Source organism: Zonotrichia leucophrys, chromosome 2 (genome assembly GCF_028769735.1).
Source record: "Zonotrichia leucophrys gambelii isolate GWCS_2022_RI chromosome 2, RI_Zleu_2.0, whole genome shotgun sequence".
In the NCBI taxonomy this organism is placed as follows: domain Eukaryota; kingdom Metazoa; phylum Chordata; class Aves; order Passeriformes; family Passerellidae; genus Zonotrichia; species Zonotrichia leucophrys.
In genome coordinates, this window is record NC_088171.1 from 32,820,784 (window position 1) to 32,836,250 (window position 15,467).

Here is a 15,467-nt window from a genome sequence, read left to right on the forward strand (position 1 = left end):
TCTCTGATATCCTGACATCCAATGTTTGGCAAGGTAGTCTAAAGTGGCAAAAAAAATCCCTTTTTGTTTCTTCTTCTTTTCATATTTAGGATAATTGGAAATTTCATGACAATTGCCAAATTTCATTCACATTTCCCCCACCTTCCTGTCCTGCTAACCTTACTGCAGACCTCAGATACAGTAAATTCAGCTCACATCCAGATATCCATCCATCTTAACTTTCTGTTGGTAGCAGTGTTGTGACAGCTGTTCCTTGTGTCAGGACTGACCATCTGGAGATAGCATGGGAATATGACAGAAGGGCCATTGTGACACCGGGTTTGTACAAAAGAAATCAAGGAATATGTTTCAAAGACAGTTAAATTTTGACAGCTCTCCAACTTGCATACAAACATTTTTCCTTATTATTTCCTACTTGTACTGCTCTGCATTTTTAAAATTTTTAATCAAGCCCTGGCTACAAGACTCTAACTGAAAACAACATTCCCTTCTCTCCCCAGTGACAGAAATTTCACCTTCCACGAACATGGAAATGTTTGAGCCTCTCGTCTGAAATGTTTAGCCAAGCTGTGGTGCCTTTTTGTGCCTCATAAATACTGATTTTCTATGGCTTTAGCTATGTTATTTTATTACAGGAGAGTTCACAAATTTATCTTATTACAGGAGAGCTCACAGATTCACTGGATGAGCTTTCCACAGAGTCTTATCCAAAAAAGATAAAACTCCGATATTTTGCTTTCTGAAACACGTGATAAATAGAACAATAAATCACTGACCCATATCAGCATCTGCTTTACTAAAAGCAGGATTTGAACCTCACAGTTTACTTTTGGACCCAACCTGCTTCAGCACACACTGTTTGCTGGTGCTGAAAACAGGTGCCTCCAGCTCCCTGACTTGGGAGGTCGGTGTGCTCCTCAGTGGCCCAAGTGAGGTCAGCCCAGAGATGTCAAATCCAAATGTTTCAAAACACTTGAGTGAGAAAACACAGCCCAGGACCCAGATTCCTGCCCTGGCTTAGTCAGGGCTGGGTTGCAGGTTCTGGAAAGCTTATCCACTGCTGCCAGGAATGATTTAGCCAGTGACAGACTGTGGAAAGCAGCTATGCAAGCTGTTGCAACATACAGTAAGAGCTGCAAAGGAGTATTACAAGTCCTGTGCTACCACAGCAGTTTGTGCCAAAGAAAATCCCCATAAAGAGCATTTACAGACATTCTCTGGCAGAGGTTGGTTAATAAGATGGATAGTAAGTGGAATAAGTGGCAATTCCCTAAAACAGCTGTAGTTATTCCCATACTCCAGAGATTAAGCAAGGTGTAAGCAATAGCCAGGAAAAAGAGAGAAGTGACATAAAAAGGAGAAAGATCTGCTTTTGCCATGACCCGGGCACTTTCTTCAGGGCAGAAGACAGCACAAATAAGAAGCAGATTTGCTCTTAGAGAAGGGATTAATCACGAGGGGAAAATGCCTTGTCATGCTGTGACTCAGCAGAAAATGTTCTTGCGTGGAAGCAGCTAGAGGACACAGCCGGGACACGGCAGTGAGTCAGGAAAATCTGGGCTTTGGGCTGCTGCCTTTACCCTTCCTTCCTGCCTTCATTGATTCATGCAGTGATTGCTTATAAAGAGATACCTCATATTTCCTTGTGTAGTTGGGTTGGATTTAGGTTGCACAGGAGAAATGGAAGTACAGGTGACATTGCTGCCCTTTTTGGGAAGTGCTTTTTGGCACTGATCTTTTTACAGCAGCTCCTATTTTATGGTGCTAAGTGAAACAGGATTGTGAAACATAGATTAGCCCTCTAACATGTACCACAGTTTGAATTCATGGTAACACAGACCTGGATCACCAGCTTTTCCACAGGAAGAAAAGAAACTACCACCACAGCCTTATATTATGTGGTGGTTTTAGGGGAAGATGCCTCCAAAAAGAGGATATATCATTTAATAATCATATATTATCTTTTCAGAGAAATAGAGCAAGAGCACCAGAACAATGGAGTGTGTTTCCAAGGTGGCTAATTTGACTTTCCATCTCATGGAGTTAAAAAAAAGATAGGAATAAGATTCATCCCCAAGAAAGACATTGTGAGGATAGGATGCTATCCAAATGCTCTTTCCCATGTGATTGCCTTAAGTGGTGCTGCAAAGCAATGAATGGTACCTGAGTACAAACTCATAGCATGAGTTAAAGGAGTTTTTCAGAATTTTAGCCTGTCCTGCTCACATTTTAGGAAAAGTTAATTTGCCAAACCCTTCAGATGAACGTACAGTGGTTTTGTTTTCACTGTTTGATGTTACACAAAAGTTCTGAAGACCCCAAGCAGAAGCAAATGTCACATCTCTACCTCAATGTGAAGTTACATAACTCACCAGAACTTCCACCCCCACTACTTCCTATCCTGATTTTATAACCCAAGATGCAGACAATAGGCAGTAGGTAAATAAGAAAGGGAACCTAAGTAAAATAAAGAGCCTAAATAAAACCTAAATATAACTAAATAGCAGAAAAGGGAAAGTTGACACACAGTGACATTGAGGCAGCTGACTGGGTGATAACATGACCTAGTCACAGCAGAGACCTGGCTAATTGCAAGTTGTTTCTAGATCCTTTGTGTGACAGACAGCATGAAAAGGTAGGATTTGGTGAAGACAAAATGATGTTGTAATGATTTTGAAATAGTGTAATATGCAAAAGCTGTGAGGTCTCTTATTTACTGGATGCATTCATGGATTTACTGCAAGTCCATGAAACTCAAGCTGAGATCTGCAATGCCATTTTCATCAGTCATTGTGAAAAATCACTTTCCTTTGTTGCTGTATTTCCCTTTCAAGCCTCATTGCTCAGCACTCAGGTATTTTCTGAAATTAAAATGGGCAATGCAGGTGGGTTTTTCTCCTGAAAATTCTGCTGACAAACCCTGGCAACATCTTAGAACACCTTAGTGGTGTTGGGCCACTGATAAACCATGAGCCAGGAAACTGTCTGTGGGAAGTGTCAGCATCCCCTACAGATGAAATTAGAGGCATGAGTTAAACTCAGCTTCACAAGCACTAGGCATGCACACTCACAGATGCAGCTAAGTCAGGCGCCTGGCTCAGGCCCTGGTTTCTAATCCGCCTGAGCAACTCAGTTTCCAGCTGGGGCTGCCAGAGGTCATCCCAGGACCACCATGACTTCACTGCTGCCTCTCCTGGGGACGGCTGTGCACGCAAGCTCAAAGCTGCACGTAGCTTCTCTTATGAGTCCTCTCTGAAAAGCAGCCCCCTCTTCAGGGCTGGTTACAACACAGATCATAGCTTACCACGTGTTAAGGGAAGATCTATGCCAAAACAGAAAAGTATGGCAGGAATCCTTCCTGCACCGCATTGCTTATTCCCCATTCATCTTCCCCCACTCTTTTGCCTCCTCTGCAGCAGCAGCATAGGCATGAACCAGATCTGGACACTGTTTTATATGAAATCCATACCTCACTACGTGTTTCTTTTTATTGGGGGCTTACTGTTGGTTGAACACACATCAAAATTCAGTCTAACAAAAATTTAATAGGCTATTCACCAGTCTACTGACTTATTTGCACTGCTGTTCCTTTGCTTTGATCCAAAGGTACAACATTGCTCCCCAAAACTTCAAAACAAATGGCAAGAAAATAACAAATAAAAAACAAAAAAAAAATCCCTGAAAAACCCTTTACAGGATTTTGTCTGATAGGTAGCTTGAAATCCATGTCCCTGTGAGGTTCCTCTCTGTCACATAAGGCTGCTGTATGTCATATATCTCACAGGCTTGCTGATGGAAGTGGCTATTCACAAACTCAGAAAAACATGCCAGATGGGAAGAGAAGACTGATAAGCCAACTCAGAGGCTTCTGGAGGGTGACATGGAGGTGGGTGTATATGAGTTGTCCTGAGTAGCTCTAGTCTTTTATTTCACAATTTGATGTGAGAGTCAAATCTGTGGGGTCTTTCCTAAGCATGACAGCAATACCTGTAGAATGAGTTTGTGGTCCAGCTGGGGAAGGACACTGGCAAAAGGGCACAACAGCAAAGCAGCAGGTCATAAGGCTCAGATGCAAAAAGGGCAGTGGTGAGTTCAGGCTCACAGTCAGCTCCTGTTCTTGCCCTGAGGGCAGAACACCCACACTCCTGGGCAACAGTGCCACCTTCTCATCTGTGAGGTTTGTGAGACAGTGCCAAGGAGAGTGCTCTAAGGAGACCATGGTTCTTAGTACCAGAGCCACCACATCACCCTGAGCATCAGCATGGAGAAGAGAAAAGGAAGCACCTTGTCTTCAGAAATCCAGTCAAGGTGAGCTGAAAAATCAGGGCAGATGGTCACATGGCTGTAATTTTTCTTTTGAAAATCTCTCCCTACTAGTTTATTAATTCTCAAACACACCAGGAACATTAGGGAATGGAGAATCCCAGACTCCCTCAGACAACCAAAGACTCTGAGTGCAGCCAAGAAGAATTATATTTTCTTGAGATATTTTCAGTTCTTGAATGTTATGTAACTTTCATTCATCTTTACCATGTATTAGTACTGTGAATGGCAAAAAGAGAAGAGAAACATTTGACATTTTACAGAGCAAAACCCAGCTATACTAGACTAATGACAGCAAAGATGTTTCCTCAGTTGAAATGAGACCTGAGGTCCTTACACAAGCTTGACAGGATGTTTAACTTTGCTTTGACAGTAATGGTCCCTGTAATTTTATTCTGAAATAAACCAGCAGTGTTAACTGCCTTATGTTTTCCTCCTTAGGCAATTTATCTTCAGGGAAAATGACTAAAACACACTGAGGGCAAGCATTTCTTTTCAGTCTCACTTATTTTAGAGCCTCATGACGTCCCACAACTTTATTGAGGGCTCCAACATGTGTTATTAAAGCTGTCTTGGAGCTATCTTTAAGGACTCCAACATCTTTGGAGTCCTTAAAGCGGACTGGACTTTCACTAATAGTAATACTACTGATAATTGTAATAAAGAAGCAATTGTAAGCCTTGTGTTCATAAAAGCAAATATAGGAAATGAAAACCATATTATATATTTAGTGTCCTTGCTCTTGGCATGTTTGTTTAATGCATGGTGTGAGAGTGGCAATAGTGCTATTGCATCCTCCTGATAAGGCTCATGCTGCGAAACCACCTGCAAGACACAACAGAAGTAGGCAAATGGGATGAGCTGATTGAGGTCCCTTCTTCCAGAGGGAAATAAAGCAGAAAGGTGGTGAGTTTGCCATTAGGAGGCTCCAGTGGAAAGGGAAGAACAGAGGTGAGGATCCTCTAGCTTTTCCCACCTCTAGCAGACTCACCCCCGACAGCCCCTCTGGTAGCTCCGCACAGCCCGGCACCAGGCTGGTGCCGCAGCCGGCACTTCCACTGCCCTTCTCTCCTAAGGCAGGGCTGGGAATTTTCTTCCCATCTTGGAGCAGTAGTAAAAAGAACATTTCTTTATCTAATTTGCAAGGTGGCTCCTGAATGTTATTTGCATCTTCAAGTCCAAAGGAGAAGGCAATGAAATGATTTTTCAAGGTAAGACCAATTCAGGGCAGGGCCTGAAGTGGGTTCTTTGTGCAGAGTGAGGGTCAGAGGGATGTGTTTTTGCAACTCAAAGAAATCCCAGGAAATGGTTCCAGTAAACTTGCCTGAAATGACTGAAAATGGATGAAAGATAAAGCAGGGAAAGCTTTTTTTTTCCCATTTTAAAATGGGAAAGTTTTAGCTTCTCCACATGCCAAGATCTTTTCTAGAATTATGTAAACAGCCAGGACAAAATGAGAATAGAGTTTGACTGAATTGTTCAACAGAGTTTTATCTTTTCTTTAAATTTCATTTTTAAAAATATGTACTAACTTCTATTTAATGTATATGTATATATATATATATATATATATAAAATAAGCAAAACTTGTTCTCTAAAACCATTCATTAAAAAAAATAGTAAATCTGTTTCAGTTTTCTGCTTTTTAGCATTTAGGCCTGGAAACTGTGTTTTCTTTTGTCAGAAGACTTAGAAAGCAATTCACATTCCAAAAGCAGTTACAAATTACAGCTTGTCCTGTTTTTTTTTTTAAACAAAATATGAAGAATACATTTTTAAATGGTAAAAGTAAGTCACCAGCACAAATCATTAATTGCCAGACAAGAGCCATAGGCTGGTAACATTATTGTGGAGTCTGTATAAAGGACACCATGAAAAATGCAGTATTATGTGGCTCATTTAGTTTACAGCTGTTTTGCATTCTTATCAAGCAGTATCCTGTGTCAAAGAATGGCAGTTTTAATTTCCTTTGCTCTGTTTAGATCACTTTGACGCAGATTATCGCTTTTACAAGAATATAGTCCAGCTGGAGGGCAAACATATCTCCTCATAATTTTTCTTTCTTTTTTTTTCCTCCTGCTCCTTCACTGTATGCAGCAGCAGTGCAAAGCCAAGTAGTTTAACTTGGGTTTACAATAGCTATAATAGCTAATTTGATATTTTTAGACATTCAGGTGTGAAGTTCGGACCTTAAATTACAGGGCTGTGATTCTAGCTCAATCCAGCGAAAAGGATTTCATGAGGTAATAAATGAAATAGTGACTGGATTAAGCAGTATCAAAGAAACATTTAGAGCATAAATACAATTTCAATGCATTTTAGGCATATATTTCACCTACTGTGTGTATTTAATTGCTGTCTTGAAGTGGAAGTTTCCCTGACCCTAGGCCTATGCTTCCAATCGAGGTAACTACATTGAAGCGACAGGTGCTACTACTACAACACCTGTCAACCAGAAATCAAGGCAGCAAAGCTGACCAAGCAGCTTGAACACTCATTTAAACTTCCTCATCTGGCAATGGCAGGCTCAACTGGCCCCATTTTACGAGGGCATTTGGTAAAGAACTCCTTTGCTCTGTGCCATCTCAGATCTGACAGTCCTGAAAAGGCCCCATGCAGCCAAGCTCCAAGATCTACTCTGTCCCCTGTCTTCCTGTGCAGGAAGAGTGTCCTGATCCTTCCTGGATGACAGTGCTTCCCTTGAGAAGTGTTTCTCTTTCCAAGGCAAAAGAAAGGACCAACATGCCAGACACCACTGGTGTTTTTCCAACAGTGCTAATAAAGACTTCAATTTCTCCAATGTAAGCATGAGGCAACGCATCAGAAGCACGAAGTGACACAATGGAGGATTCATCTGGCACTTGGGGTGATGTAACTGTGTCTCTGCTGGGGTGCATAAGAAGGGCAGGTCACAGCACTGTGCTCCAAACACAGGCTGTGTATTCCAGAGGTGTGCCTGGGCTACTGTGACCTTGGAAAGCTGTGAGTACCAGCTGTATTTGGCACAACTGGTCAGAAAAACAAAGAAAGGCTGTGGCAGTGCATGGCAAAGGAGGTAAATAGAGATCTGGCTCTGGGTAATTACAAGGTAGGATCCAGAGAAGTCATCACTCAGTGGAGTAAATTGGCTCAATAGAATTAGAGAATTATGGAATTAATTAAGTTGGAAAAGACCTTGACATCATCAAGTTCAGCCTACTACCAAACACTACCGTGTCAACTAGACCATGACACTAAATGCCACATCCAGTCTTTCCTTAAACACCTCCGGGGATGGTAACTCCACCACTTCCCTGAGCAACCCACTCCAATGCCCAATCACTCTTTCTGGGAAGAAACTCTTCCTAATTTCCAAACCTCTCCTAGTGCAGTTTAAGACTGTATCCTCTCCTCCTGTCGCTGGTTGCCTGGGAGAAGAGGCCAATCCCCATCTGGCTACAATCACCTTTCAGGCACTTGTAGAGAGTGATGAAGTCTCCCCTGAGTTTCCTTTTCTTCAGGCTAAACAATCCCAGCTCCCTCAGTTGCTCCTCACAGGACTTGTGTTCCAGACCCCTCACCAGTTTCGTTGCCCTTTTCTGGACAAACTGGAGCCCCAAAATGTCCTTCTTGAGTTGAATGCTCAGAACTGAACACAGGACTCAAGGTGTGGCTTCACCAGTGCCGAGTACAGAGGGACAATCACTGCCCTGGTCCTGCTGGCCACTCTGTTGCTGACACACGCCAGGATGCCATTGGCCTTCCTGGCCACCTGTTCAGCTTCTGTCAACCAGCACCCCAAGGCCCTTTTCTGCTGGGACACTTTCCAACTACTCTGTCCCCAGCCTGTAAGAACTTCATGCCCAGGATTTCCTATTTCTTAGGCAGTTCGGCCAGGATTTTCTTGCTCTGATTTATGTGTCAGAAACTTTACTAAATGTCTAATGCCTCAGCATTGCTAGTGAATTGTGACTAAAACCATTCTCAGGCACTGAAGCTCATATTCACATTATTAAAGCCTCTCACCTTCCAAACTAGATTGGGTGCTCACAAACTACCTCTTAGGAGTGGCCATGGATTGATCTTGACCCCCAAACCATGCCCAAAAACTGTTTTGGAAAGGGATATTTGTCTTAACCTGAAGTGGGGACACGTATATTCTGGTAACACAGAGGTCTGAGTGTCCTTGTCCAGGGATACCCCAGCACCTTCACCAGTAGAGATACAGCCCACCATTGATTCATTTCATTCATTTTCTTTCCCTCAGTATTTAAATCTCCCCTTCTCCTGAGCAATATTGGCCTCTCCCTATAGTAAGTGAACATCAGGAATACAACTGCCATCTGTAGAAAATATCCTTTCTTGTCAGATGTGCCTGAGGTCCCTGAGATCCATCCACCATGCAGTCCACAAGAGGCTGGTGGTGCTGCCAATGACTGATTCTTCATATAGTTCTTGAACAAAATCTCTCCCTGTTCCTGTGACCTCTCTACCAAACAGCTCCACAGTCACTTCCCATCCTTTGCTGCCTCCATACACACTAATTTCAAACACCTCCCTCTCTTCTTCTCCGTAGTGCACCAGCCATGACCCTTACCTCCTGAGGAGGCACTGGTCTTTGCAGGCACTGGAAGTCAGGTCCAGCACTGGATTCAAGTTCCTGCAGAGGAGTCCTTGATGTCCTGGAAATAGCACAGCTTTCTTTTCACTGTTTTTTGGATGTGCTGCAGTAGCACTGCCTTCAAGTGACATGGTATCCTCCACCAAGACAGACAAGCCACAGCCAGATTGTCCACCAAAAAAGGTGGATCAGATAACAGAAAGTCTTTGGGATCCAAAGCAGGAGATAGGCACAGAAACCACACAGCAGGAGTCAAACAACTGAGTAACTGAGTGCTCCTAAAGCTGAAAGGTGATGTTAGAAGGCATAGTAGCAAGAATGTATTCAAGAGGTGATTTTCACAGACCAGAAAGTTTAGAAGAGGCTGCAAATCAAATTTTCAGCCATTCAGAGTACCAATCCTACTCACTATAGCTGTGGTGAGAAAGACAGTGCATCCTGACAGGAAACATGCAGTATAAAGACATTGTCAGAGGCACAAATCTGCAGCTGATTGAGGTAATTGCTTTTGAGACAGTTACTCCTCTATGACTATAACGGAAAAGGGAAACCTGAGCATAAGAGAAATGAAAGAAAATATCTGAGAATCCCTCTTTCATACAAGCATAGACACATTTCAGTTTTCACTTGGCCTCTCTTGCCAAGCCACCACATTTCTCTGTCGTCACATCCTTGGGTGCCAGGCGATACATTCAAAAGTGGGTAATGTTTTTGCCAGAATGAAGTGATGCTTTCCCCAGCATGACACATCTTCCTTCTGCAAATGAGCTACGAAATCCTTGAGTCACTGGGGAAAAACCTGTCCATCCACTCTTGTCTGCCTCTGGGCAATGAATACAGAGTACTTCCAAACAATCAGAAACGTTCTTTTTTTCCCTGGGGAGGTTTCTGTTTCAGTTCTCAGAACTGTGTCCCTGCCCATGCTGTGCTGGGAGAGCAGGGCATCTGCCACTTCAGCAAGCAGCCCCTGTACACGCTCACACAGAACAGGTGATGTGTGCAGAGCTCCCAGGGGAGGCTGAGAGCAGCAGTACAGTACTGGTGTGTGTGCTGCCAGCTACCTGCTGAGCCACCGGGCCCCCAGGATGGGCACTGAGAGGCAGCACACTGCAGGGTGCCCCCAGAGAGAGAGCTGTGCCCTGGCTCTCGGTGCAAGGCTGAAACAACACAAAATCAGAGAAAAGCCGGGGAGAGGATGTAGAACCATATATATCTTGCATGTACAGCTGTACTGCACCTCATAAAGGCCAAGACTTGCTTGCCCGTACAAGGAGAATTGCATCATGAATTAATGAAGGTTTATACTTATATTTTGGGTCCAGAGTTTAGATTAAGCTGAGCCTTAGTACCTCTTTACAGTAGCTCAATCCAATTACCAAAAGCATATTAAATTTTTCCTTTCAGATTAAAAAAAAATGCAGTGAATAAGATAGCCTTTCACATAAAAATATCTTTTAAATTGCTTATGTTTCCCCTTGTATGTTTATTTTTTGCCTGATACTTCAATGTTAAAAAAAAGGAAAGTAATTTAAAAATTTTTCCTGGGCCTCAAATTATAATATTTCCATTTAGTTCAGAAAAGTATCAGCCCAGTACCTGCACATGTGTTTCTGTGGTAGTGACATGTCTAATCGACTAAAAGCCAAATTGCCTGCATTTATTTCAGTGGAATACATTGGTAGAAAACTGAGTTACAAACAAGAAATGGATATTTCCTACTGGTCTCAGGGATGGATGGGCCTGAAGAAACAATTGCCTCTTTCTTCTAGAGATGGTCCTACCAGCTCATATAGCTTTACTGGGGAAGACGAGGAGTTAGGGAGAGAGGGCTGAGTAAAAATGTTGTTGCTATCTCTGTCTAGGCTACAGCCCCATCTTTTACAAGCTCTGTAATTCCACCACGCAAAATAAAGACCAGGCCAATCTGCTTCCCCACTTCATTTCACTTTCTAAATGATTTAGGAGAGGCTGAACTATTGAACTTGCCAAGCAAATTCAATTTTGCAGACCTTTTCAGCTCTCATCACCTCTTTTTTCATTAAATGGCCATTCTCTGCTCTCTGGTAAAATATTATGAATTTTGTGGAACCTATATTGGGGTCTTTTGCTTCTTCCTCATGTGCTGTGGAAGGTATCTGGGAACTTTTTGTTCTAATGGAGCATGGGATCATTCAGGTAGGAGGCACCCCTGGAGGCCAGCTAGGCCATCCCATTACTGAAATATCTGTTTTGAAGTAGGATCAAGATGCTAAATTCTTTATCCAGTCAAGTTTCACACACCAAGGATGGAGGTTCAGCAGCCTCTGGGCACCTTTGCCAGTGCTTGAGCAGTCCCACTGTACAACATTTTCTGGTTAGAAAATTTGTTCCATGGCTAGGAAGCACTTTCCTACTTGAAAAAGACACATTTTTGTTCAAGGCTAGATTAGTCAGTCCCCTCAGTTTGTTGGTATCCTCTCTGGTACTTACACTGCTAATAAGAAGCAGTCTTGGTCCTCTCTGAGGCCTTCTTTCACTAGACTAAACACAGTATCCATTTCCCACTTCCTTTCCAGCACAAAGCCCTCCATCCCTCTGACCACTATTGGCATCCTTCAGTTATAGTTCATGTTTGAAAGTTCATTGCTCTATGTTTGACATAGAGCAATCAGAAGCATATGCAAAATTGAAGTGAATTCTCACAAATGTCTTTGAATTAGAGCAGGAAGATTCTCCCTTTTCTGCAGGGTATACTTCAGCAGACTACTCTAAGATCACCTTAGCAGCACACCTGCCATAGACACCACCATCCTTCCCTTCCACAGTTATTTCCATAAAGCATACTTGCTGCCTTTAGAACACCCAGCTCATTATTCCTTCCTCACCATCTGCTTATTAACACTCAGCAGCGCTCTCTCTCCCCTTCAGCCAGCTCCATACTCCATGTTTCCTTTGTGTAGGAAATAGTTTCTCAGTGAGTCTATTGGGTTGACACAATCCAACATTGCAAAGCCATGTTTAATCTTATCTACCTCCCAACCTCTATTTGCCTTTCATTCAAAATTTTCCTGAGAGCTTTGCATACTATTGCAGCCAACCACTTAAGGCTGCCTGGGTCACCTCCTCTCCCCACATTTTTGACTAAAGGGCCCAGGTTTGCTTTTCTTCATATGTGTGTTACTGTCCTTATATAAGAGGTCTGAAACTAGGAATACTTGCCACCAGAGCTGTGCTTTTATGTCCAGTCCCTGCCAAATTCAGATCACACTTTGTCTCACAATAATCCAGGAGTTTTCTGGGGAAAAAAAAATTATACATTTGCTGCATCTTGAACAGAAGTGCCAGAAAGATAACCACAGAATCTCAGAATCAGCTGAGTTGGAAGGGACCCACAGGCCTCAGTGAGTTTAAATCCTGGCCCTGCACAGCACCATCCTCAAGAATCACACCAGGTGCCCATGAGTATTGTTCAAATACTTCTTGAACTCTGTCATGCTGTTGCTGTGAACACTTCCCTGGGGAGCCCATTCCAGTGGCCAAACACTCTCTGGGTAAAGAACCTTTTCCTAATATTCCTCCTAAACCTCCCCTGAGTCAGCTTCAGGCCATTTCTTGTTGCTGGTCACTACAGAAAAGAGATCAGCATCTGCCCCCTTCTCCCCTCACAAGGAAGTTGTAACTGCAGTGAGGTCTCCCCTCAGTCTCCTCTTGCCCAAGCTGTACACACCAAGTGTCCTCAGCTGCTCCTCACACAGCTTCCCCTCAAGGCCCTTCACAACTTTGCTGCCCTCCTTTGCCTCCCTAACAGTTCAATGTCTTTCTTACATTGTGGGCCCAAAACTGCCCCCAGCACTCAAGGTGAGGCTGCCCCAGCTCAGAGCAGAATGGGACAATTCCCTCCCTTGCCCAGCTGGGGATTCTGTGTCTCATGCACCCCAGGACAGGGTTGGACCTCTGGCTGCCAGGGCACTGCTGAGTCACGTTTATCTTGCCATCTTACCTGGACCACCCAGGTCCCTTTCCACGGCACTGCTCTCCAGCTTCTCATTCCCCAGACCGTACTTACACCCAGGACTGCCCCATCCCAGGGGCGCAATCCAGCAATCCAGCACTTCCCTTGTTGCCCTTCATGTGGTTGGTGATTGCCCAGGCCTCTCATTTGTTGAGGTCTCTCTGCAGGGCCTCCCTGCCTTTGAAGCTCCTCCCAGTTTTGTATCAACTGTGAACTTCCAGTCCTGCATCCAGGCCATGAATGAAGATGTTGAAGATCACAGGGCTGAGGATGGGGCCCAGTGGAACACCACTAGTGACAGGTCCCTGGTCTGATGTCACCCCACTCCCCACAACCCTCTGCGCCCGACCCATGAGCCAGTTGCTCACCCATCGCATGACGTATTTATCCAGCTGTGTGCTGGACATTCTGTCCAGAAGGATCCTGTGAGAAACAGTATGGAAAGATTTACTGAATTCCGAAAGAATTACATCAACTGGCTCCCTTTGATCAGCCAGGTGGGTTACCTTGTCATAAAGGAAATTGGGTTTGAAAAGAAGGACTTTCCTCTTGTGAAGCTGTGCTGGCTGCAACTGATAATGAAATGATTGAGATCTAAATTTACTTATGATTAATTATGATTAATCCAAAAACATGCTACAAGACAGAAATTGTGCAATAGCTGGGACTATGTCCATAGCTGTGAAGGCAGGAACTTCTTCAACTTAGAGCTTATCTGTTAGGTTACGGAGATGCAAAATGTTGCGATAACTCTGCAGTTTCATTTTGAGTTACTAGCTGGAAAAATAATGAGAAGAGGCAAAAATAATGGGAAGAGGCAAAATCATGAATGAGGAGTTAAGCACCAGTAGGAGAGATTTCAATTTCCTTCTAATCCCTTTCTTTGCTGAGACATGATTATCCCTGTTGTATTATCCTTTTCAGTCATAATTCCCAGCAATATAATTACCAGCACTGCTTTTACAATACCCGTAACTAAAATAGTTTTGCAATATGGAGAATGTCAACAATATGCATTTTGTTGGCATCCCTTCAGTTTTATTGAGCACTTCTTGAAGTGGCAAAACTCTATCCTGTAATATTTAAAGAATCTCCATGTAGAAATACATTTTTAAAGAAGATATAATGTGATATTCTACATTTAAATAGTTTCACTTACTAAGTTCAAATAGAGTTGTGAATGAAATCCCTGATCCTCTGCTCAAAAAATACTAAGAGCATCCTAATTCTGAAATTTCATCCTAGTAATTTAAACCAGACCCAGCTCTTTCATCTGTTTAGTCCTTTACAAAACCTTTATTAAAAAAATGCCTAAAACATCACATGAGAAAAACCTGCCAACAATAACAACCTCAACTTCTGTTGCAGCTCAATGGTAACAACACTTCGCTTAAAAGCTAAATTTTGTGCGTACTCCTATTTGTTTAGGAAAAAAACTGTATCTATATTGCATGAATTGTCAAAAATTTAATCTATCAGTACTGTAAACTAACAGTAATAAATAAAATGCAAAAACCTGGAAAGTCTTACGTCAGCAGAGAGAAATTACACAAACCATTCATATGTGAGTGGTTCTTTGAAATGGGAATTAATTACATCATTTATGTAAAACAGATTATTTGCTATGCCTAAACATGTTGTTATGTGCCAAAATATTGCATGGTTTTTTCTCCTGGTGCTCTATTGCTTAGTCTTCTGAAGTTTCCATTTGTTTTCAGGAAACATTTAACATATTCCTGCCATGTTGCACAAAATTGGCAAGGAAGACAATTAGATCCGCCAGCTCCTTGTGTGCTGAAGTTAAAGGCTCCAAACAGCATTCCTTAAAAAAGCTTTGTTGGAGGACAAAGGCCCAGCAGCCATCCTCACCTGTCCCACTGCTGTGCGAATTCATAGCCACCAGCACACAGGCTGGCTCAGAGACATGGGCCTAAACACCTCTGACTGGCTCAGAGACATGGCCTAAGCACCTCTTTGGGCTGGCTCAGAGACACAGGCCTAAGAACCTCTTTAGGCTGGCTCAGAGACATGGCCTAAGAACCTCTTTAGGCTGGCTCAGAGAAATGGGCCTAAGCACCTCTTTAGGCTGGCTCAGAGACATGGCCTAAGAACCTCTTTAGGCTGGCTCAGAGACATGGCCTAAGAACCTTTTTAGGCTGGCTCAGAGACATGGCCTAAGCACCTCTTTAGGCTGGCTCAGAGACACTGGCCTAAGCACTTGTTTGCGGTTCTTCCTCCACACCTAGGATTAGCCTGTGAAAGGAGCTGGGGAAATCGATCTGCAAACAGGGACACTTCAACAGTCAGGAACAATTCCAGACCATGTGAGGAGCCTGTGGCTGCTCTGGCTCCTTTCAGAGCCAACACTAAAACACACCTTGGATACCCCATCCCTCTGCCAGAGCTTCCCCACTGCAGAGAGGAGTGTGATCGCTGTGCTCTCAGTCCCATAGCAGGGAGAGGAGCAGCTTCCTCTCGGTTTGAGTCTGTAAAACACCACATGGTGTTTATAGCAACATCACTGTAAATCAGTGAAGGAAGCTGGAACCCAAG

The 15,467-nt window shown here is 43.3% G+C and overlaps 1 pseudogene; it reads right to left on the bottom strand.

The window, feature by feature from the left end:
- Positions 1-7,543: 7,543 nt before the first annotated feature.
- LOC135442900 (uncharacterized) lies at positions 7,544-13,321 on the bottom strand (annotated as a pseudogene).
- Positions 13,322-15,467: the final 2,146 nt, after the last annotated feature.